General features: G+C 47.4%; 1 protein-coding gene across 13 annotated transcripts in view; it reads left to right on the forward strand.

The window, feature by feature from the left end:
* Positions 1 to 25,182, forward strand: part of MBNL2 (muscleblind like splicing regulator 2) — a 914,045-nt gene that overhangs the window by 565,385 nt on the left and 323,478 nt on the right. The gene's annotated exons all lie outside the window — the stretch shown is intronic.

Consider the following 25,182-nt stretch of genomic DNA (forward strand, 5'->3'; position numbering starts at 1 on the left):
TCCCCTGTGAATGAGACTCCTCAGGCATGCAGTCACTTTATTTCTTGAGATTTAACTTCGTGGTAAGAATGATTTTCTAATGGATCAAACACTGAAAGCATTGCTTTTTAAGCTGGTGACTGTCACCAAATTCGCATTTTGTGTTGCTAGTAATTATTTTGTGGTTGGTTATTATTAGCTTCCTCTAACACATTTGCTTTTATTTATTTATTTTTTGTTATCCACTGCCTTCATTGTCCATCTTCCCAGCTCCTGTTCTTCAGTGTTATGTTTCTGTAGCATCCACCTGTACTTTCCTGTCTACCTCCGGCACTCCAGTGATTACCAGCGGCCTTTGAAAAAAGGGAGACTCCAAGGTCTGGTCTGATAGATTTTGTGAATGTGTTACACCTAAAGCCTGAAGGATAATTAAGTGCACTGTCTCGAAGCTTGTGCAGGAATCAGTATGTGGTTTTCTGCTTCTTCATAGTCTCCATTTCTATTTCTCACTGTGCCTCAGAGTAGCATCTTTTACAGGAGATTTCTGTTTGCTCTTTACACTTTGGCAAGCCCACTTTTTTGCTGTAGGATTTGGCATTTGACTTGGGTTACTAAGTCCTTGTTTCGAATTTAAATCCAACTTTCTGCCATCATGTAGTTTTCTTTAATTCTCCAGGGGGTACAAAGTATTGGATTATATATTTTTTTAAATGGTAATGCGCTTTGTTCCATTTGTAACCAACCAAATGACCTCATGCTGCATGGGTTCGCCACACCTCAGTTTCTACCTTACTGTCAATGGGGCAGGAGGGAAAGGAGTGCCGAGCAATCTCTGCTCCTTTTGACAGCGTTAAATAGCCCTTTTAATTCCTACCACCAACCGTGAATGGTTCACTCACTGTGCTGCTTGTGGTAGTGTGTGTGCATATATAACGACTGCGGCCCGTTTTCAGCCAGTCGTTGCTCGAAGCTAATGCATACTGAAGCAGTTTCACTTCAAATTATATCTTATGTGTACCAAATTCCACACTTGTAGTTTTGCAATGCTGTATTTTTCCCGATTAAGAGCGCTGTGATGTATTCACGTATCGTACAATACATTTCAGCTTTATTGGATTCCCAGGTTTTGTAAAAATCCGTTTTATATCTGTATTTCATATTTACGGATCAAATGGGAGGATTCAGTAGTTTGCCACTGTCGAGCACAGACCCTTGCTCCATTCCCACGAGTGCTGTTGCCACCAGATCCGATCCCCTTTTCAAGCAAAAATTCTCCGGCTGGCACATCAGTGGTACAGGTTAGGCTACAGTTTAACAGACAATTCAGTTCCGTTTTTACCTTGGAGTTTCATGTGATTTCATTTTGATCTGCTCAAATGGTTATCAGGGACCGGTCTTCCATTTGGTGGTTGAATTCAGTGCTTTGGTGTAAGCAGGGAAGTTTTGACTCTTAATGCAGTGTCTGCTGTGGTTTTGATAATTCCCAGAAGCTTCCTTTGTTGACGGGCCAGCAAGTGGGCCGACACGTGTGTTTATCCTTCATAACATACTTTTTACAGAATGTTCCTCTTTCGATGGGATTGTGTCCTCCGACGTATTCCTTATCTTTGATAATACGTTTCCAGCTTGCTGGCCTCGGAATTTTTTTCTGTGGAGGGCGCTGCGAGGCGACGTCCGCCGAGTCGATGTCCGTCGACGCCTGCCGTATCGGCGCCGACGTCACCATGCCCATAAATAGCCACGCGCTGCGTCCGTTGCTCAGTTCCGTTTTTCCGTGCTTCGTGGGGCCTCGGAACGTTGTTGCTCAGTTCAGTCAGGAATAACCCTATATCTACTCGAATAAATACCTACTCGTTCTCGATGGCATCTTCATCGGAACCGACGACGCCGCGATCCAGCTTCAAGAAATGTCGAGACTGCAGTAAAACAAAAATGTCGATAACGGATCCACACAGGTTCTGCTTGTGGTGCTTGGGAGCCAAGCACCATTGTTCAGAGTGTGAGGACTGCATGTCCATGACGGCGAAAGCCTTGAAGGAGCTCAAGGGGAAGCTCGAGAGAGGTAAGTCAGTCAAAACCTCCTCAAAGGTGTCTTCGGCTGAGTCGAGGCATTCGTCTTCTCGCCGTCGAAAACATTCCCATTCTAGATCTCGAAGTAGCTCCCACCATTCGTCGAGATCAAGACACTCAAAAAAGAGACGTTGAAGATCCCCTTCCTCATCGTCTTCTGTTTCCCCTGAAAGGGTCTCCTGTTCCACAAAACACAGCTCTCAGGCTGAGTGGGAGGAATTCAGAAAGAAAATGTTAGGCGTCTTAGTGAAAGCGGCCTCAACCTCCTCGAAGACAGCTGAGGATGATACCCCAGGTGAAAAACCCAAAAAATCAAAACGCCGCGAGTCGTAGCACCCAGCGAAACATTCCACCCGAGAGCGCCACAAGCCATCGGGTAAGAAGGCACCATCTTCGCCGTCGTCGAAGATTCCGACGCATGGATCGGCGCCATCGATGCCGTTGTCGAAGGGTTCCTCGATGCATCAGTTGATCGACTCGACGCCGACATCGACGCCAATGAAAGAGAAGACCAAGGCTATTCCACAGCCAACGGTGATTCCAAGGGCCTCCGGCACGACGCCGAGACCGTTGTCGATGTCCTCGAGTAGGATCCCGATCCTCTCGAGTTCTTCGAGACTTCTTCCAGTTTTCTCAACGCCGTTCTTGGCGCCTTCGAAGCCTGTCACATCGGCGTCGACAACATCGACGTTTTCTTGTCCAATAATGACGAGTTTGGCTCCTTCTGCCTTAGAGATGGGTTTTACACCATTTCAGAGGTCAGAGTACTGGACTATCTTCAATTTATGAAGAGGGGGAAGATTCTGACCAAGAACCATTTGGGTTACAGAGGACCACACTGCCTATTTCAGAGGATTTCACCTCTGAGGAAAGAAGGTTGAAGGACCTACAGGAGTCACTACATGAGGCAAGTGGACTGGACACTTCCCCAGAAGTGGAATTTGTTAAGCCAGACCCAGGGGAACATGCTGAAACACCCTGTAGAACCCTTATGGCAAGAATTATTGAATTTATGGGTTGGTCTGCGCCTGCGCATGTTTTTCAACAGGATGACCTAACAGACATATTAGACAAAGGTCCACAGGAGGACCCTGTGGTCCCCTTCCATGCAGCCTTACAAAGGAAAATTACATCTAATTGGGAAACTCCAGAAGTTATCCCTGCGGTCAATAAAAGATTGTCAGCCAAGTATAGGGTAGCGGCTGCTGACCCTGAATACTTATCAAAACACCCGACTCCAGAGAGCCCGGTGGTTCAAGCAGCAACTTCATCTAGCAGTAGGACCGCTCACCCTACTGTCCCACAGGATAGAGATGACAAGAGGTATGATTCTATGGCGAAGAAAGTCTTCTCTGCTTGTAGTATGGCGTTGAAGTCCATCAACGCCACCTGTACGCTCGCCAGGTTCAGTCACACACTGTGAGAGTGTGCTTCATCAGCGGCTGACTGCATACCCGAAGGAGAGGAAAAGGAAGCCTTCCTTAACATTATTAAAGATGGCAAAGATGCCATGTGCGAATCACTTCAAACTGGCATCGATTCCGCTGACAGTATCAGCAGGGCCATGGCGGCAAGTACAACAATCCGCAGGCATGCGTGGTTGCGAAAGTCTGGCTTTGCTCCAGATGTACAGGCCAGACTTTTGAATATGCCCTTTGATGGCTCTTCACTATTCGGAAAAAAGGCTGATGACAGTCTGGAAAAGTTGCAGCAGCAAAATCTTTAGGAGCTGCTATCCGCCAAACTCCTTTTCGCCCCTCAGGAACCTCTGGGAGAGGAAAGTCCTTTCGCTATTATTCCGCATTCGGGAAAGGCAGAGGACAGCCGGCTCAAAGAGGCCAAAGGAGATCCACCCGAGGTGGACGGGTCAAAGGTACTAAGGCCGCAGCAGGTGCCTCTTTACCCTCGGCATCAGCAGCCCCCAAACCACTCTGAGGCCTTTCCACACAATACACCTGTAGGGGGCAGGTTAACTTACCGTCTGACGGAATGGCAGGCTATAACGTCAGATGCTTGGGCATTGGAGACAGTTGCCCAGGGTTACTGCGTACCCTTTCAACACATCCCTCAGAGTCATCCACCGGGGAACAGCTCTCTAAAAGTTCCAGATCCGCTCCTCTTGCAGGAAATTATAGACCTGCTAGAGAAAGGTGCCATAGAACCGGTACCTGTAGCGGACAGGAACAAGGGCTGGTACTCCCCCCTACTTTCTCATACCAAAGGAGGACGGAGGACTGAGACCCATCCTGGACTTACGAGAATTGAACAAGTTCCTCAGGAAGGACATGTTCAAGATGGTAACTCTCTCTCAGATCCTTCAGGCCCTCCAGCTCCAGGACTGGCTGGTATCTCTGGACCTTCAGGATGCTTATTTCCATGTGCCAATCCATCTCAAACACAGGAAATACCTGAGGTTCACAATTGGCGACTCATCAATTTCGAGTTCTGCCATTTGGGCTGACCTCCACCCCGAGGGTCTTCACCAAGCTGATGTCGGTAGTGGCGGCGAGTCTGAGGGAAGGGATCCACGTCTACCCCTACCTGGACGATTGGCTGATCAGGGCTGTATCTTCGAAACAAGCCCAGGCCCAGCTAGATTATGTCTGCCACTTCCTTCACAAACTGGGCTTCTCTCTCAATTTAAAGAAGTCACAGATGACACCATCGCAGAGGCGCCAGTTCATTGGAGCGGTCCTGGACACTTCCCTGGGAAAAGCCTCGCCACCAGAGGTGAGGGCTCAAGATATTCTACAGATGGTCACCAAGTTTCAAAATGCCAACGTCTCCCAGCTTTCGACTTTTTGAGGTTGCTAGGCCTCATGGCATCCTGCATCTTATTTGTGCCAGAGGCTTGCCTGAGAATGAGATCTCTTCAGTGGGCACTGAGAAGTCGGTGGTCGCAATTCTCAGGGAGAATGACAGATCTCCTCCGGATTCCGGACAAGGTAGCCCGCGACCTTCAATGGTGGGCCTATCCAGAGAACATCTTGAAAGGAGAACTGTTTTGGCAACCATGGCCGGAGATAACAGTAGTCACAGACACCTCACTCACGGAGTGGGGAGACCATGCCAACGACTTGACCATCAGCGGTCGTTGGTTTCCATCGGAGTCCAAACTACACATCAACCTATTGGAGCTGAGAGCGATCAGACTAGCGCTGAAAGCTTTCCTGCCATCAGTACAGGGGAGAAATGTCCTGATAATGACAGACAACACGGTGGCCATGCACTACCTCAACAAAAGGGGAGGCGTAGGATCACTGCCACTGTGCAGAGAGGCGATGCAGCTCTTGTTTTGGGCAATCCAAGAAGGAATCTCTCTATCGGCAGTCCACCTAGCCGGAGAGAAGAACTTGACAGCGTACGCTCAGAGCAGGCAGAGCAGTCTCCCACGAGTGGGAGCTAGCTGAGGAAGTCCTTCAAGAGATCTTCGCCCTTTGGGGAACCCCTCAGGTGGATCTGTTCGCCACAAGCACCAACAGGAAGTGCGATCTGTTCTGTTCAAGGGAATTTCCCCCGAGAGGAGCACTAGGAGACGCGTTCGTAGTGGACTGGGAGTTTCCACTCCTTTACGCGTTTCCACCAGTCCCTGTTATTCCTCAAATGATCAGCAGGTTGAGAAGATTCCGGAAAACCATGATCCTAATTGCCCCGGATTGGGCCAGGAGAACGTGGTACCCGGACCTTCTAGATATGTCCATCTGTCCTCCAATCCGTCTTCCACTCAAAGAGAATCTTCTCTCGCAGAAGGGAGGTCAGGTTCTCCATCCAGACACCAGAACCCTCAACCTTCACGCTTGGCTTCTGAAAGGGTGAGGTACAAGGATTGGGATCTCCTCGATGACGTCATGGAGGTGTTGCTTTCGGCCAGAAGGCCAGCAACAAAGTCTTTATACCGCTGCCGTTGCAACAAATTTTGCAGCTGGTGTAGGGAATAGAATATCGACCCTTTTTCATGTGGTACACCAATGGTGTTATCGATTCTACTATACTTGGCAAACTCGGGCCTTCAAGTTGGCACTGTAAAAGGCTATCTCGCAGCGCTTTCTAACTTCAAGCACACTGCGGAGGAACCATCGTATTTCAAACTTCCTCTAGTGATACAATTTCTCAAGGGATTAACTAATGTTTATCCTCCAAAACCATTCCAGGTTCCCTTATGGGACTTAAATTTAGTCTTAAACTTCCTAATGGGCACTCCGTTTGAACCACTTCACTCTTGTTCGTTGAGATTTCTCACGCTTTAAACTGTCCTATTGGCAGCACTAACATCTGCTAGGAGGGTGAGCGAGCTACAAGCTCTCTCCTGTAAACCCCCACATACAATTTCCTCCGAAGGACAAAGTTGTCCTACAGGTGAAGCCTAATTTCCTCCCAAAGGTGGTTTCTGAATTTCATATTACTCAGAAAATTACCTTACCTTCGTTCTACCCTCCTCCCCATCCGGGGAAAGAGGAAGAAAGACTACATAGGCTGGACCCAAGGTGAGCTCTCAGCTTTTACATCAACAGAATGGCTAGGATCAGGCAAGCAGACCAACTGTTTGTAGGATACTCAGGTCACAAGTTGGGACTACCCATAACAAAACAAACCATCTCCAGGTGGATTATTTTGGCCATTCTGGAATGTTACAAACTGGCAGGGAAAGAGCCACCCCAAAATCTCAGGGCTCATTCAACCAGGGGTATCGCAGCCTCTTCGGCTCTCCAAGGGGGGTACCGGTCTGAGACATATGTGCGGCTGCTACATGGTCGTCCGCACATAAATTTACAACATTTTACAATCTGGATTCCTACACTAGTCAAGAGACCAAGATTTGGCAAGGCTGTATTACATTCGGTCCATCCCTAAAGGGATAAATAACATTCTCACTCCCACCTCCGAATACATGCCGCTGTTATGGGAGACTATCAAAGATAAGGAATTCGTCGGAGGACACAATCCCTTTGAAGAACAAGTTACTTCTTACCTTGTAACGTTCTTTCGACGGGATGTTCCTCCAACGTATTCCTTATCGCCCCTCCCATCCATCCCCGCAGTGATACTTCCCTTGTGGTTGCAGCTTAAGCTCCTTCAAGGTCAATAACCAATTCAGGCATGACTTTTCTTAGGATACAAAATGGAACTGAGCAACGGACGCAGTGCGTGGCTATTTATGGGCATGGTGACGTCGGCGCTGATACGGTGGCCGTCGAGGAACATCGACTCGGCGGACGTCGACGCGCAGCGCCCTCCACAGAAAAAAATTCTGAGGCCAGCAAGCTGGAAACGTATTATCAAAGATAAGGAATACGTCGGAGGAACATCCCGTCGAAAGAACGTTACAAGGTAAGAAGTAACTTGTTCTTCGAAGGGATTGTGTCCTCCGACGTATTCCTCATCTTAGATATCTCCTTCCAGCTCTGCTGGCCTCGGAAAATTTTCTCTCTAGAGTGCGCTGCGCGTCGACGTCCTCCGAGTCGATGTCCCTCGACAGCCGCCGTATCGACGTCATCCTGCCTATAAAGGCTGCGCGCAGCGTCCGTTGCTCAGTTCCGTTTTTCCGCGCTTACTCGGTGCCTCGGAATACCGTTGCTCAGTTCTTGTCAGATTAATCCTATTTACCTCGAGTCATTCGATCCGTACCCGATGGCTTCCTCGTCGGAACCGACAACTCCTCGATCCGGCTTCAAAAAATGCCGAGATTGTGGGAAAAAGATGTCGCTGACTGACCCTCACAGAGTTTGTCTGTGGTGTTTGGGAGCTGAACACCATTGTTCGGAATGCGAGGACTGTATGTCCATGACAGCTAAGGCCCTGAAGGAGCGTAGGGGGAAGCTGGAGAAAGGTAAGACTTTTAAAGCTTCTTCTTCGTCGACGAAGTCGAGACACTCGTCTCCTCGTCACCATTCGCGCTCCAGGTCTCGGAGTGGGTCTCATCACTCCTCGAGATCGAAGCACTCGAAGAGGAGACGTCGAAGATCCCCTTCTCCGTCTTCCTCTTCCTCTGTTTCGCCAAAAAGAATCCCTTACCCCACGAAACATAGTTCCCGGGCTGAATGGGAGGAATTTCGCAAAAATATGATGAGCGTCTTCGAGAAAGCGGCCTCGACCCCCTCGAAGACTGCCGAGAGCGATGCTCTGGTCAAAAGACCTGAAGGTCAAAAACGCCACGAGTCGCAGTACCCGGCGAAGGAAACCTCTCGAGCGCTTCTCGAACCCTCGAGTAGGACTATGACCTCCAAACCTTTCTCGAAGGTTCCGTCGACACCGTCGACGAGGGTTCCGTCGAGGTCAATGTCTTCGACGCCGTTGTCGAAGGGACCTTCGACACACGGGTCTGTCGACTCGACGCCAGCTTCGACGCCAGCTGACACCGGCGTCGACGCCAAGAAAAGTCACGGTTACGACACACCCAGTGACTATCCCCAGGTCCTCGACGTCGATGGCTTCGAGATTGTCGAGTAGAATTCCAATTCTGTCAAGGTCTTCAAGGCCTCCGCCTTTGTTTTCGACGCCACGCTCGAAGCCTTCGACGTCGACGACATCGACGTTTTCAAGGCCGATAATGACAAGTTCGGCTCCCTCTGCCTTGGAAATGGGATTTACTCCCTTTATGAGTTCAGAACAATTGAGAACTATGTCCTCAATTTTGGAAGAGGGTGAATTGTCTGAACAGGAAGACACATTTGAGTTGCAGGGACCTGTAAACCCAATTAGAGAGGAAATTTCCTCTGAAGAACGCAGGTTAAAGGATCTTCATGATTCCTTACATGAGGCAAGTGGGTTAGACACTTCCCCTGAGGTGGAGTTTGCTAGGCCAGACCCGGGGGAGCATGCTGAAACCCCCTATAGAGCCTTAATGGCCAGGATCACAGAGTTCATGGGGTGGTCTGCACCTTCAGAATCTTTCCAACAAGATGACCTCACGGATATTCTTGACAAAGGCCCACAGGAGGATCCTGTGGTGCCTTTTCATAAAGCTCTTCAGAGGAAGATCAAGACAAACTGGGAAACCCCAGATGTAGTACCAGCAGTAAATAAAAAACTGTCTACAAAGTACAGGGTATCTTCTACAGACCCAGAGTTTTTGTCTAAACACCCATCCCCAGAAAGTCTGGTGGTACAGGCAGCATCCTCTACCGATGTCAAGACGGCTTATCCTACCGTCCCACAGGACAGGGACGATAAAAAATATGATGCTATGGCAAAGAAAGTCTTTTCAGCATGTAGCATGGCGTTAAAATCTGTTAATTCTACTTGCACCCTTGCTAGGTTCAGCCATACACTTTGGGAGTGTGCTTCTACAGCGGCTGACTGCATCCCGGAGGGAGAAGAAAGGGATGCGTTCCTGAATATTATACAGGACGGTAAAGACGCTATGTGCGAATCCCTCCAGACGGGCATTGATTCGGCTGACCGTATCAGCAGAGCAATGGCGGCAAGTACATCAACCAGGAGATTCGCTTGGTTGAGAAAGTCTGGTTTTGCCCCAGATGTGCAAGCCAGGCTCTTGAACATGCCATTCGATGGCTCTTCTTTGTTCGGGAAAAAGGCGGATGACAGTTTAGAGAAACTGCAAACTTCAAAAGCAGCAGCAAAATCCCTAGGAGCTGCAATCCGTCAGACTCCTTTTCGTCCCACAGGAACCTCTGCGAGGGGCAAGTCCTTTCGCTTCTACTCCGCATTCGGAAGAGGTAGAGGACGACCGGCTCAAAGGGGACAAAGAAGAACTACCCAAGGTGGACGGGGTAGATATTCAAAAGCCGCAGCAACAGCAGGTGCCTCTTTACCATCGGCATCTGCATCAGCCGCCCCAAAACCACTCTGAGGACTTCCCTCACAGGACACCTGTAGGAGGCAGGTTGACTCAACATCTGGCGGTATGGCAGGCTATCACGTCAGATGCTTGGGCATTGGAAACAGTTGCCCAAGGTTACTGCCTGCCTTTCCTACGTATCCCTCAGAGTCATCCACCGGGGATCAGCTCTCAGAAAGCTCCAGATACGCTCCTCTTGCAGGAAATTTTGGACCTGCTAGAGAAAGGTGCCATAGAACCGGTACCTGTAGCGGAGAGGAACAAGCGCTGGTACTCCCCTTACTTTCTCATTTCACAGAAAGACGGAGGACTGAGACCCATCTTGGACTTGCGAGAATTGAACAAATTCCTCAGAAAAGACAAATTCAAGATGGTCACTCTTTCTCAGATCCTCCAGGCCCTTCAGTTCCAGGACTGGTTGGTATCTCTGGACCTTCAGGACACTTATTTCCATGTGCCGATCCATCTCAAACACAGGAAATACCTGAGGTTCGCAATTGGCAACTCTCGCTATCAATTTCGAGTGCTGCCATTTGGGCTGATCTCCGCCCCGAGGGTCTTCACCAAGTTAATTTCGGTAGTGGCTGCAAGTCTAAGGAGGGAAGGGATTCACGTCTACCCCTACCTGGACGATTGGTTGATCAGGGCTGTTTCTTCGGAACAAGCTCAGATCCAGCTAAATCACGTGTGCCACTTCCTTCACAGACTGGGCTTCTCCCTCAATTCAAAGAAGTCACAAATGATACCATTGCAGAGACTCCAGTTCATAGGAGCGATCCTGGACACTTCCCTGGGAAAAGCCTCGCCACCAGAGGTGAGGGCTCAAGATATTCTACAGATGGTTACCAAGTTCCAACATGCCCAACGTCTCCCAGCCTTCGACTTTTTGAGGTTGCTAGGCCTCATGGCATCCTGCATTTTCCTAGTGCCAGAGGCTCGCCTGAGAATGAGATCCCTCCAGTGGGCACTGAGGACTCAGTGGTCACAATTCTCAGGGAGAATGACCGATCTTCTGCAGGTTCCCGGCAGGGTGGCTCGAGACCTTCAGTGGTGGGCCGGTCAGGAGAACATTCTGAAAGGAGAACAGTTTTGGCAACCCTGGCCGGAGATAACAGTAGTCACGGATGCCTCACTCACGGGGTGGGGAGCCCACGCCAACAACTTGACCATCAGCGGTCGTTGGTCTCCATCGGAGTCCAGACTACACATCAACCTGTTAGAGCTGAGAGCCATCAGACTTGCGCTGAAGGCATTGCTGCCAGCTGTTCAAGGGAAGAACGTCCTGATAATGACGGACAACATGGTGGCCATGCATTACCTCAACAAAAGAGGCGTAGGATCACTACCCCTGTGCAGAGAGGCGATGCAGCTCTGGTTTTGGGCAATCCAAGAAGGAATCTCTCTATCGGCAGTTCACCTAGCCGGAGAGAAGAACTTGACAGCGGACGCTCTGAGCAGGCAGAACAGTCTCCCACGAGTGGGAGCTAGCTCAGGAAGTCCTTCAAGAGATGTTCGCCCTTTGGGGAACCCCTCAGGTAGATCTGTTCGCCACCAGCCTAAACAGGAAATGCGACCAGTTCTGCTCAAGGGAATTTCCCCCGAGAGGAGCTCTGGGAGACGTATTCATAGTGGACTGGGAGTTTCCGCTTCTGTACGCGTTCCCACCGGTTCCTGTCATTTCTCAAATGATCAGGAGGTTGAGAAGATTCCGGCGAACCATGATCCTAATTGCCCCGGATTGGGCCAGGAGAACGTGGTACCCGGACCTTCTAGACTTGTCCATCTGCCCTCCAATTCGACTTCCACTCAGAGAACCTACTCTCACAGAAGGGAGGTCAGGTTCTCCATCCAGACATCAAAACCCTCAACCTTCACGCTTGGCTTCTGAAAGGCTGAGGTACAAGGATTGGGACCTCCCTGATGATGTTATGGAGGTGTTGCTTTCGGCAAGGAGGCCAGCAACAAAGTCTTTATACCGCTGCCGTTGGAACAAATTTTGCAGCTGGTGTAGAGAACCGAATATCGACCCTTTTTCATGTGGTACACCAATGGTTTTGTCCTTCCTACTATATTTGGCAAATACAGGCCTTCAGGTTGGCACCATTAAGGGCTATCTCGCAGCGCTATCCATCTTTAAGCGTACTGCGGAAGAACCATCCTATTTCAAATTACCCTTGGTAATACAGTTTCTAAAGGGGTTAACCAATGTTTATCCCCCAAGACCATTCCAAGTTCCTCTATGGGATTTAAACTTAGTACTAACTTTCCTGATGGGCACACCTTTCGAACCTCTCCATTCTTGTTCGTTAAGATTCCTTACCCTTAAAACTGTTTTATTAATAGCACTTACATCTGCTAGAAGGGTGAGCGAATTACAAGCTCTTTCTTGTAAACCCCCTCACACAATATTTCACAAAGACAAAGTTGTCCTGCAAGTGAAGCCTAATTTCCTCCCAAAGGTGGTTTCTGAATTCCATATCACTCAGAAGATTACCCTACCATCTTTCTATCCTCCTCCTCACCCGGGGAAAGAAGAAGAGAGGTTACACAGGCTAGACCCTATGAGGGCTTTAAGTTTTTACATCAGTAGACTAGCCAGGATAAGACAGGCAGACCAGCTGTTTGTAGGTTACGAAGGTCACAAGCTGGGGTTACCAATAACTAAGCAGACCATTTCCAGATGGATCATTCTAGCCATTCTGGAATGTTATAAACTGGCAGGGAAAGAGCCCCCTCAAAACCTTAGGGCTCATTCGACCAGAGGTATTGCAGCTTCATCGGCCCTCAAAAGAGGCGTGCCAGTTAAAGACATCTGTGCTGCCGCTACATGGTCGTCTGTCCATACCTTTACACGTTTTTACAATTTGGATTCCTCCTCCAGTCAAGAGACTAGGTTTGGAAGGGCTGTACTGCATTCTATTCATTAATAGAAGACAGCGTGAAGTCAGTACTCCCTCCTCCGATAATAGAATACTGCTATGGGAGCCTATCTAAGATGAGGAATACGTCGGAGGACACAATCCCTTCGAAGAACAAGTTACTTCTTACCTTGTAACGTTCTTTCGACGGGATGTTCCTCCGACGTATTCCTCATCGACCCTCCCCTCCATCCCCGCAGTTCTACTTCCCTTGTTGTTGCAGCTTACGCTCCTTCAGGGTGATTAGTTTAATCCAGAAAGTATTATTGTGGGCTACAAAACGGAACTGAGCAACGGACGCTGTGCGCTGCCTTTATAGGCAGGATGACGTCGACGTCGATACGGCGGCTGTCGAGGGACATCGACTTGGAGGACATCGACGCGCAGCGCCCTCTAGAGAGAAAACCTTTTCCGAGGCCAGCAGAGCTGGAAGGAGATATCTAAGATGAGGAATACGTCGGAGGAACATCCCGTCGAAAGAACGTTACAAGGTAAGAAGTAACTTGTTCTTCTCTGGACAAAGACTTTCTTAAGCCCTGTAGTAGGGTTGTGCAACTTTGGTAAGTGTTGCATACTAGTAGTGGTATGGATATCAAACGTAGGCCTACAAATGGCCTAGTCAAGATTTTTTCAAACCGACACTCTTATTCCACTTCTGTTTCAACTATGGTTTGCGCACACCGTAGTGAAGAGCCCCAGCCTGTGCTCATACCTTTTTTACATATGAGAATTTAAGGGCACCTGTGGCGAGAGGCGTGAATGTCTACATCTCATCACACAACATTTATTCAACATTGTCTTTAGGTCTACATCTAAGGGTTTGATCGAAAATTGCTGAACTACTTCAAACACGGGATAGAAATATTAGTAGGCTGATAACTGATTACTAGAGAAGACCAGAGGACTTTCACATATACCTTCTCCTCCCTAAAAATGTCATATAAAGCGATCTCTGCTATGGAAATACCCGCAAGAATAGGTAAACGTGTCTCAGGATGGCAGTTATCTACTAACAATCGGATCTGACCTGTGGGTGGTGGGGTGCTCCTTTCAGGTTTGCTACTAAAATGCTGTGGTACAGTTCAACGGAAACTAAAAATTGACTCCCAAAATTATTGGGCTTTTATCTTTTACAAGATACACCAGCCTACCCTTTAAACCTTTTAAGGATTTATCACATTGTGTCCCATTTTTTTAAGCAAACTAGATGGCTAATAGTAACTCACTTATCACAGACATAACCTATTTTAAAACCTTCTACTTAACTGGGTGCTATATATCCAGTGGTTACACAGCCAGCCTCACCGGTATAAGGACCGAGATGTCATTCTGGGGACTGGACAACACACACAAAAAGTGTTTTGTAAGGTTATAGAACATTGATACTTTGTCACTTGAGAATTTCCTTTGTGTCCAGTTTGGTAAGGCAGCCAAGAGCTCCAGTGCAACTTGTCTTTAGCGTTTGATTTTCTGGGGGATGCTTTATTGGGTACTCTCAACAGCCCCCTTAAGCAAAGAAGAGGATTCTGCGCCGCATATATTTTGGTACACACACACGTGAGTGGTCACTATTTAAATCTGGAACTGCAGGGCTTATGATCCTGTGTGAGAAAAGAACACCTCAAGATGATGGTCTCTTTGACAGCTTAATCAGAGCTCATCAACACAAGCCTGCTCACTATTTCTGGAGATTGCACAGTTCTATTCACGAGTGTCGCTGGAAATGCATCACATGCTTTCCTTCCTCCTCGCCTTCAGCATCCCTTCTGCTTCAAAATCAAACACTGTTATGTGCTATGAAGTCTCACTTAGTTCTTGCTTCTCAGAAGCTGATTTAAGGTAAAGGGTGCTCGCTATGTGCCGCTGGCTTCAGGGTTGCTAATCAACATCTGTCTTTCTATTAATCAAGAAAAAGCATGGCATATCACATGGTTGTGTCCCAGTGGGCATGAAACAAATGCAAACAATCCCATTCCCAGAGTGGCTATTGTCCACAATGGTAGTGTTTGCCTTTTGCCAAATGAAAATCCCAATGATTGCATTGTTTTTCAGATGGTACAATGTCTACTTGCCTTTACTGCTCATCCGCGCCATATTAGCTCTTGCGAAGGCGACCACTTAAACCCACTTCAAATTCTCACTGATACCATAAAGGGAGTGCAAGCCATCCTACTTTTTGAAAGTGTAGATTCCGGATAGTAATTTTGTGGCCCGCCAGATGTTTAGAAATACAACACTGATCCTTCACCACTGAAAGTGCTAGCTAGGGATGATAGGAGACGAAGTCCATAGCATCTGGAGGGCCATATAAGTAGCCTTGGTCTAGATCAGAGGTGTCCAACCTTTTGCTCTCAATATGTTTTGGACTGCACCTCCCTTGGGCAGCATGCTCCATGTTGAGGGATCATAGGATTTACAGTCCAAAACATGTGGAAAACCAAAGGGATCAGACGCCTGGTCTAGAGGACCCTCTTTTAGTAGTACACAGTTGTCCCCTCCTGCCCAATCGGTGCCCCATAATTGGTCTGTGGAATCCAATTTGTCCAAATAAATTTAATAGTTTTTGGACTAGCCTTGAAAAGCTCTATTTTGCTTTGCTTGACCTGAGGTTTCGAATGTGTCCTTATGTTACTGAAAGGCATAGAGTTCCATTAACCGCTCTCCAACAGCACATTTTTTATATGGGCAGAAAGGGACCGGAGGAAAGGGGGGGGGGGAACAAGAGGGCTTTGTGGATTCCAGTCTAAATTGAAGGAAACCAGTGTGGAGTACAGTGACCACTGCAATATTCAGAAGGGTTTTTATCTTGGAAGAGTTGAAGAAACTATTGCACTTCAGTTGCTTTAAAATGCCAACATAAACTAGTCAACAATTATTCATGTTTTTCTCTCCCCGAGCTTTATTTAACATTTTCTTAAGGTCGACATTTAACATAAACAAGTGGCAAACAAAAAGTAAGGGAATCATCAAATTAAATTAGATTAACATTCACCTAAAGTTTGCCTGTAGACTGAAGTAATGACTTACAGACTCATCCAGTGCTCAGCGGCCTTGCCAGAAGCAGATACTGCCCTTACAGTCCTTAGACCCAGGGGAGCATCCTGCCTGTCTGAATTAAGTTCTGTTCAGATGGCAGATAGGTTATAGTTGAAGCAAATTAAAGTTTCCCAACAGTGCAAGCTTGCGAGTCAGATGCTCCCGGGCAGTTAAAGATTTAATCACTAGGAACCAAGCACCATAAAACACTTGGTAGGAATCGCTGAAGATTGTAGTTCTTTTCTTCGTGGCCATCAGTGATCACACACTAAGCCATTGTTGCGCTATGACTGGCCCTGCAGATGATTTCTACGAGGAGGTTAGCGTTGGTCTTGCGGCCATCACAAGCTGAGTTGTAACCTTCGCTGAAGCCCCTTTTTCCCCACCAATAGGCTACAAACCTTCTTAATCAAAATCACTCACAATTATGACCATAGGGTCCCGTGGAATGGTTATCTTAGTGAGTTATTTTATGTGAGAGAATTTCTTTTAAAAACCTGGTATAGTTTACAGGACCACCAAATATGGCCAATTGTACCTTTTTGTCTGCAGCCCCTCCAGCAGTCTGAGGATCTTTTAGGATTCATTCCATGTAATCTACTTGGGAACATATACCATCTGAAAAGGATTTTGTAAGTACATTATTTCACCCTAGTGCTACGAGAAGATTTATGTCCCCGCTCCCAAATCCGGTCCCAGGAGGAATCCTGAATTTCTGTCCGAGGTCTGATTCCCATTGCTGCATATATAATGCAAGTCCCTCGTGCCTTCTACTGAGTAACAAAAGGTTACATTTTGCAGTTTGCCTTTTTGCAAGTCCCTCTGACAGTGTTATCTGTAAACCGTTTGGGACCCTCGTACTCCTATTCGGAATTTACATTTGTTGCCCAGTGGCTTAGTTGGGTGCATCTAAATACACTTCTCTCAGAGAGAACTTTGTCTTGTATTCCTAAAATGTCAGTGGTACCTTGTTCTTGTATAGCTGGCCAATGTTTCCCAGGACTCGTGAGTGTCCAGTTGCCCCAAGTCACAGTCTGGGTTCAACAGGACCAGTGTTTATGGGCCTTGCCCAGCTGGGAGTTTCAGCGTGTTGTATTCTATGTCCCAGAATGCAAGGGTGGTGTTCAAGAGTTGGCCTCCTTCCCCACGAGCAGTTGGGGATAAAAAATGGTTGTCTAGAGGTAAAGATGTAGCTTCTTGCTCTATATCTACCCATCTCTCTTGATTCCTCCGTGCCCAGTCAAATAGCAAACTAATTTTGGCAGCTACCAGGTATCTTTTAATTGAAAGTACACCAAGGCTGCCTTGCAAAGGCAAGAACGGGAGAGTACTGTTTAATAGCAGGCATTTTCGGTCCCAAATAAACTGAAAACTATTTTTTTTATGCTAATTTTTACAGGAAGGGCATGAAAGGCATATAGTATCTTTGGGATCAATTACATTTTGACAGCAGTTGACCTACCCAGCCATGAGATTTTGTATTTGGTCCCATCTTTTTAATTGTATTCGCATTCCCTAAAAAAGGACCGGGGAGTTTGCCTTGAATAAAAAATCAAAGGGTGGGGTTGTCCATGGCCCGTTACAGTTGGAGGGATGGCCGGATAATTGCGATTATCATATCCGATTTGCTAATATACAGTCCCACTGATTTGGTGTAATTGAGAACATTGACAGGGTCCTAAAGCTTTCTATCAGAGCGATGGCTCTAGGAATGGATACACTAGCGTTACTAAGAAACAAAGTTATATCATCCGAATATAATGTGAGTTTATGCTGTGTATTTTGGGAAGCTATGCCTGTAATTTGGTGGTCCTCTGCTCTATAATGCTAGGGGTTCCATCATAATTTTAATGTCAATGGGGACAGATGGCACCCCTGCCGAGTTCCTGTTCTGATATTGATTGGGTTAGTGTAACCCTGGTTCACTCTCACTTTTGTATATGGAGATGGAAAGTTTGCAAAAAACGAGTTTGTGAATTCAGGGCCAAACCTGTAGGCTGCCAGCACTTGCTTGAAGGAGGTCAATTGCAAGCGATCAAATGCCTTGTTCGCACCAAGAGATAACATCACTGACATTTGCCACATGTGTTTGCCCAGCTCGAATAAATCAATTGTGTGTCTGAAATGATCGAAGGTGGATCTTGCCCAATAAATCATGTCTGGCCCGGATTTATAAGTTTAGGCAGAATTTCAATCAACCTGTTGGCGAGAATCTTAGTGAATATGTTCACATCACTATTTAGTAACACGATGGGCCTATAAGAGTTACAATTCAGGGGGCCCTTCCCTGGCTTCAAAATGAGCAATGTCCTGTTCCGTCCCCTTTCCTCCATCCAGTATGGGCGTCCCTCGTGAAAGAAGGGAACAGAACCACTTTTCCACAAGAAAGACATTTCCCCTTTAAATGCAATGGCGCTCCCTTAACCCCGCCCACCGGCGCCACACCCCAATCCCTTTTTCTGTGTTGGTGGGAACAGACCGCTACCACTAGCGCTCTGGGCGAGACCTCAAGCCTCGTAAATCCACACGCTTAACCCAAAATCTTCTTTTTTTTTTTTTGCGCAGATTTGGGAACACCGTCCACCGGTGCCCAAGTTTGTCTCTGGCGCATGTCGGCTTTAGCAGGTGCCCGCCGCGCGACGGTTCTTTCCCCAGAGCAGACCTGCACGCACTCTCTCTGGGTGCCTTCGTGAAGACCATCGGTGCTCCGCGTGCAACGCTCTCACGGCCATGTCGTTAAAACACCCGCTAGCATGTTGGAGAGAGCAGTTTAACGAGACTCCTCCACAGAACATCAAGGACTACGTCCAGAGGAAGACAAAGAAGTTAGGTGCCTTACTTTCCAAAGCACCCCTCAGAGGCGACACCTTCCCTGGGAAGCCCTATGGCGGGAGAGGTCAACCCGGCCCTTGCACTGGCTCAGGGTGCACCGAGGCTCATGCAGCGACCGGCCTCAAAGGCAGGAGGTCTAAGGGCCATATCGGTTCCACAGCCAAGGGGCCTGTGAGCTCTACCACTACCAGGACTTGTCCTGAGGGGCCTTGCCCTGATACCGGGTCCTTACTCGAGGGCACACAGCCTACCGGGTGTACACCTGAGGTGCAGGGCGGGGCAGAGCCAATGCAGACAAACAAGCATTCAAGCCAAGCCTGGGAACACACGGGCTACAGGTCCACGTGCTCAAGGCACAGATGAAATGGCAGGGTTATGAGACAAGATGGCCACATCGCCCGATCCTCAAAGGTGGGAACCCACACGGGCAGGTGCGGAGGCCTGCCAGCCAGGCGATCAGCAGAGGAGAAACTTCTCTGCAAGGGCAGACTGGGTACCAATGACACCCGTCACCTGGACCAAGCCTCTCAATGCTACACCATCCACCCTAATCAACACCCCACCTTCCAGACAAAACACCCTGGTTGCCTCAAGTCCACATAACCCAGAAGAATGGATCCGCCGCGCCACCCACACCTTAGGTCTCTTGCTCAATCGACATGCAGAATACAAGATTAGGGTCCAGATTTCAGTGCCGAACTCCAATTACCCTCCTTGCCTCTTCCCAGAATGCTTCCAAGTACCACACCCAGACCAACACTTGGCGTAGCTCACAGGCCGATCACTTATCCAATTGTCAGTAAACCTAACACCATCACGTCACCTGACATCAAAGGAGCCCTAATCAATGCCCGCTCACTAGCAGCTCATTCTATTGATATTGGAGACTTTATTTGCGCTAACCAATTAGACCTTTTTGCCATCACAGAAACATGGCTTAACCCTGCCTCATGTCCTGCGCTGACGCTAGCCCTTCCAGACAACTACTCCATCATTAGAGCTGACAGAACTACCGGGAAAGATGGAGGTGTAGCCTTCATAGCCAAAACCCACCTTGGCCTCAGAGTTCTCTAGCACTCTAGTTCCACCTACCATCAGCAGAGCTACTCTCAGTCAAACTACCACTCTCTCCTAACAACACCGTACTCTTACACCTCATCTACCGGCCACCTGGCCCAAAATCTTCCTCCTTCGAGGAAGATATCTCCACCCTTCTTACTCAAAACACCAAACCCGCATTCCCAGATTATCCTGTTGTGGGACTTGAATCTAGTCCTCCACGACCCTAAAGACACTTAACACCACCGCTCTTGAGAATACCATATCACAACTAGGCTTCAAGTTACGCATCCATGAACCTACCCACGACAAAGGTAGAACTCTGGATTTGTTGGCGGACTCAATTGCTCCACCATGATACTCAATAATGAACCTTGTGCATGGTCTGACCACCACTGCATCACCTTCTCCATTCAGGAAAAAGCGCCCCCTAATACCAACACCAATACTTCACCCCCTACCCTAGCATAACCTAACGTTAAACCTCCTACTACCCTTGTTACAACCCCTAGCCAACCTTCCATTGAATATGGACATAGACCCTGCCGATCTAGTCGACAGCTATAACCCCACGATGGAGCAAGCAATTAACCAGATTGCCCCCCTAAAACTGCGAAAAGCTAAACCCGCCCCCCACCTAAACAAATGATTTACCCCTGACCTAAAACTGCTTTGTAATAAAAAAAAAAAAAAATCAGCTGAAACCGCCTGGAGGACAATACCCTCTACCTTCAACAAGGATAAATATGTAACTGCTGCCTCTTCATACAAATCAGCTTTCATAAGAACGAAAAAAGAAATTTTATAATGAAAGACTAAATACTAAAACGCTAAATCAAGTACCAAGGATCTGTTTACAATTCTTAGGGAACTAGAGTCTCCAGCTCCCCTAATTGAGGCCTGCACGAAAAATGCAGCATGGTGGGCCAATATTCAGACGGCCTTCTCAGATAAAATTGCACTTCTACAAATGAAAATAGAAACAAAAAAAACTACTTACGCCCTGGCCCTAATACCAATGAACCTTCGAGCCAGCAAGTTCCACAGTGCGCACCCTTCCAATTCTCACCCGTCCCCATCAAAGAAGTGGAAAATATTATCCTTGGGATAAAACCTTCCAACTGTCAAAGGACATCTGCCCGGCTGCCGTCATTAAGGATGAAGCAAGAGAATTAGCCCCGTTCATTAGAACCCTGATAAACGCATCCTTCAATAATTGTTCAGTTCCCGATAACCTCAAAGAAGCTTGGGTCATGCCACTTCTAAAAAAGCCCAACTTGGACCCAAATATTCCCACGAACTACAGGCCCATCACAACAGTCCCCGTCCTTCTAAAAATCCTTGACCGTGCTGCCTATATTCAAATTCAGAAACACCTTGAAGACAACAATTTAATAGGACTCCGTCAGTCCGGGTTCAGACCTAGACACGGCACTGAGACATCGCAGTTAGATCTAAAGATACAGATGGACGAACTCAAAGATAAAGGCAAGTTAGCCATCCTCCTTCTCTTAGATCTATCAGCAGCTTTTGACTTGGTCGACCATAAAATCCTGACTCAACACCTAACCCCAGCAACTGCTTTTTCACCAAGTGCAGCCAATTGGATCCAAGCCTTCCTTTCTAACAGAATCACTAGGGTCTTCTCACCGTCGGCTTCTGCGCTCCCAGTTCCCATCAACTGTGGAGTTTCTCAAGGATCTTGCGTCTCGCCCATGCTCTATAATATATTCACACAGCTTCTCTTTGGCAGTCTTGACAATCTGGGTGTCACCTACACTAATTATGCTGATGATACCCAGATTCTCATCACACTCACTGGATGCTACACCAAAGACGCCAAAATGATCAATGACCTATATCTAGAGATCCAAGCTTGGATGGGCCTTTAGTCGGTTGGTGTGAAAGACCCTGGCGGCCTCCTTCCACCAAATAATTGACCTCTCCCAAGTTTTCCCACAACCTTGAAGGGTCCAATCCATTTGTCCTGCAAGGCCCTCTGCCTTGTAGGCACCATAACTAGAACTAGCTGGTCTTGAGTAAACTCAACCATGCTGGCCTTCTGGTCTTGCCAATGCTTCACCAGAGCCTGACCTGCTTTGAAGTTTTCTGAAGCTTCTGTCATCATGTGGGTCATTCTCCTTCGGAGACCTAACACATAGTCAGTGACTCTCACTGGCTTGTAGGAAGGAGCACTCTCCAACCCCTCTTTGATTAGGGCCAATGGACCTCTAACTGGATGACCATATAGAAGCTTGAAGAGACTGAATCCAACCCCTTCTTGAGGGACCTCGCTAAAAGCAAAGAGAAGGCATGGCAGTAGAAGGTCCCACTTTCTTCTAAGGGGTTCTTCTAAAGCACCTATCATGCTCTTCATAGTTCTATTAAACCTCTCTACCAACCCATTTGTCTGGGGATGTTAGGCTGTTAAGCACTTGTAAGTCACTCCACAGTTTTTCCACATGGCCTCATGTAGTGGGACATAAAATTTGATCCCGTCAGAGATAACCTCCTTAGGAAAACCTACTCTGGTAAAAATACCAAATAGGGCCTTAGCAACTGCCTGAGCAGTAACAGTCCTCATAGGTATAGCTTCAGGATACCTAGTAGCATGGTCTACTACAACAAATATACATTGGTTGCCTGAAGATGTGGGAGGGTCTAAAGGACCAACAATGTCGATTCCTACCCTCTCAAAAGGAACTCCCACCACTGGGAGGGGCACCAAGGGTGCCACATTCTAGGATCCACTCTTGCCAGATGTCTGACAAGTGTGACAGCTCCTACCAAATGTGCTTACATCAGACCCCAAAGTAGGCCAGTAGAAATATAGAGAAATCCTTTCCTTGGTCTTCTTATAACTTAAGTGACCAGATAAAGGAATCTCATGGGCTAACTGTAGGAACTGAGGGCTCACCTCCCGGGGAACTACAAGTCTCCTGTAGTCTACTGGGGTAGACTTGGTAGGTTCATTATAGAGAAGGCCATCCTCCCAGTTTACTCTGTGCTTCCCTGGCTCTTGCCCTTCCAGCTGGGAAGCTGCCTGTTGGCAAAGTCCTTCAAGAGTCGGACACTCTCTCCGACCGCTGCTGAAGTCTGCCCTACAGGGGCCACCTTCAGCCAGTAAAGACTGCAGCTCAGGATGGTCTTTAGGATCCAGATCTCCAACAGGTGAAAGGTCTTTTTCCAGCTCTGAATCTTCAGCAGCTGACTCAACCGGTCCTGGATGGTTCCCACACTCGGCCTCAGCTGGTGGAGTAGTCACAGGTGTGACCTTGGACTGTCCTCTCGGGGATGTCCTCGTTAGATATACAGGAGTGCTATCTATGTCTTTTTCTTCTTGGAAATAGAAGTTGGCTTCTCCTGTGGACTGGGTGCTGTACGCACTTAAGTCATTTAAGTGAGCTCTCTGGCCTTCCCTGTCTGCTCCTGCTTACTTTTACTTTGAGGCCTGGGGGTGCTTGATACAACTCCAAGAGCTTTTAAGTCATTCCCCAACAGGACTCTCCCAGGCACCTCACTTTGTACACTAACAGGTATTCTGACAGTCATATTGTGGCACTGGATGAGAGCTGGTAGGATTGGAACCATCTGGATAGGGCCTCCAGCAAACTTAGTGGGACCATTGCTTGACTTAGCAACATCCTCAAGTTTGAAGTGTTCATCTACCACTGTGATGCTGGCCCCAGTTTCTTTAATGGCAGGGGTCTCCTGACCATTTACAAGTACACTGTCCTTGTAGTATTATTGTGTGTTATCTGGTATAGAATTGTACACATCTATATTCTGCTGTTCCCACAGATCCAGGGACACTAAAGAAACACTGACAGACTCCAATGGGGTCTTCAGCCAATAGTTGAAAGTTTCCACTTGCCATATGTACTTCTCCCTCAGGGATGTAGGCTAACGAGGCAGTGTGGACCCCTGAAGGTTTACCCTTGCATCTGGGATCCCCTTTCACATGGTCAGTAGACCCACAAGCATAACGCTTTCCAAATGTTTTGACAAATGGGGGGGCTTCTGCTGACCTCTCTCTGGTTTGGCACCAGTGGTTTCACTAGACTGACCTGGTTTCCCATGTGGCTTACCCTTTTTCTGTTTGTGGCCCTCTTTTGGCTTGGAGGTTTTAGAATTCTGTCTCATCTTTCTTGGGCTGCTTCCCCTCATCCTTGAGTGGCCCCAGAATCCTTGTGAGTAGCCCTGTTGGCAACCCGCAAGTCAGCAGCCTTTGCTAGCTTCTTGGGCTCAATCTCTTTAGAGTCAGCCAAGTGCTGTCTCATCTCAGGAGAGCAGGCATCAAAAATAGATTCAACAAAAACAGATTTCTCATTCCTTCAAAAGAGTTCACTCTGTAACCCTTAACCCAACCATCTAAGGTTTGCAAACATTCACACACCCAGGTATCCCAAGCGGTACCATCATTCTTTTTGAGGGTCCTAAACCTCTTAAGGTACTGGGAATGAGTTTTCCCAACTCTAGCTACCAAAGCTAGCTTCACATTTTCATAATCCAATCTTTCAAGTTCCCCCACCTCATTACAGCATAAGTTGCAACCTGGGGGAGCCTAGACAAAAGCCAAGGAATCAACTGATTCCCTGTGAAACCCTGAATCCCATAGTTATATTCAGAAGCACCCAACCAATCCAAAATATCAAGTTTCACCTCATACATACTCGCAGCTTCCTTAGGCATGCAAGGTCTCTTAGGACTGGAAGACCTAGAAGACTCTGGGATAGAAACATTTTCAAGAGACAATTTCTTCATTTTAAGAGCGTGTTGTAATTCCATTTCCCTTACTTTGAGATCTTGATGTTTAGCTTCAGCTTGGACTTGTAATATTTTGAACTCTAACTCAAGTTTCATCTTTTCCAGAGACAAATTCTGGGCTCAGTACTGGGCCTGGTAGGGTCCCTGTGGCTAAAGGTTGAGGCATAAGGGCCTGTTAAGGAAAAGAGGGGTTCAAATCCTGAGGCTACTCTAACTCTTCTGACTCTTCAATGACATTAGAGGTAGACTCGGAATCATCATCCTTCTCATCCTTTTCCACATTTCCTGGATAAGTAGGTGTGACAGGCCTACTACGCAGACTTTGATTTTCTAACAATCTTGCAATAAGTTAATTTTTCTTTCCTTTAACTGGGCGAGACCTGGCTTTACACATTTCTTTCAGTTACTCTGTCAAAATGATCAGGGCTTCCTGTCTGAAGTTATCCATATCTGGCATGTTATAATTGCTTTTATAGTGGAGCTTAGCATTGTGGAGGTTACTATTTGAACAAAGGTAAAGTAAACTCTAAATGGAACAACTCTACAATATATCCTTACCACCTGCCACCAGTGTTAGGCAAAGTTTGTATGCAGTACCCTCTGGGAACACTGCAAACAATTACGACTACAGGTATAGGCAACCCAACCTTTGGTATAATCTTGTACTACACAGTTTTGGTAGCATGTTGAGCAGCCAGGCTTATCTCTAGAGGGGAAATGTGA

This window comes from Ambystoma mexicanum, chromosome 7q (genome assembly GCF_040938575.1).
Source record: "Ambystoma mexicanum isolate Mex_15411 chromosome 7q, UKY_AmexF1_1, whole genome shotgun sequence".
NCBI lineage: Eukaryota > Metazoa > Chordata > Amphibia > Caudata > Ambystomatidae > Ambystoma > Ambystoma mexicanum.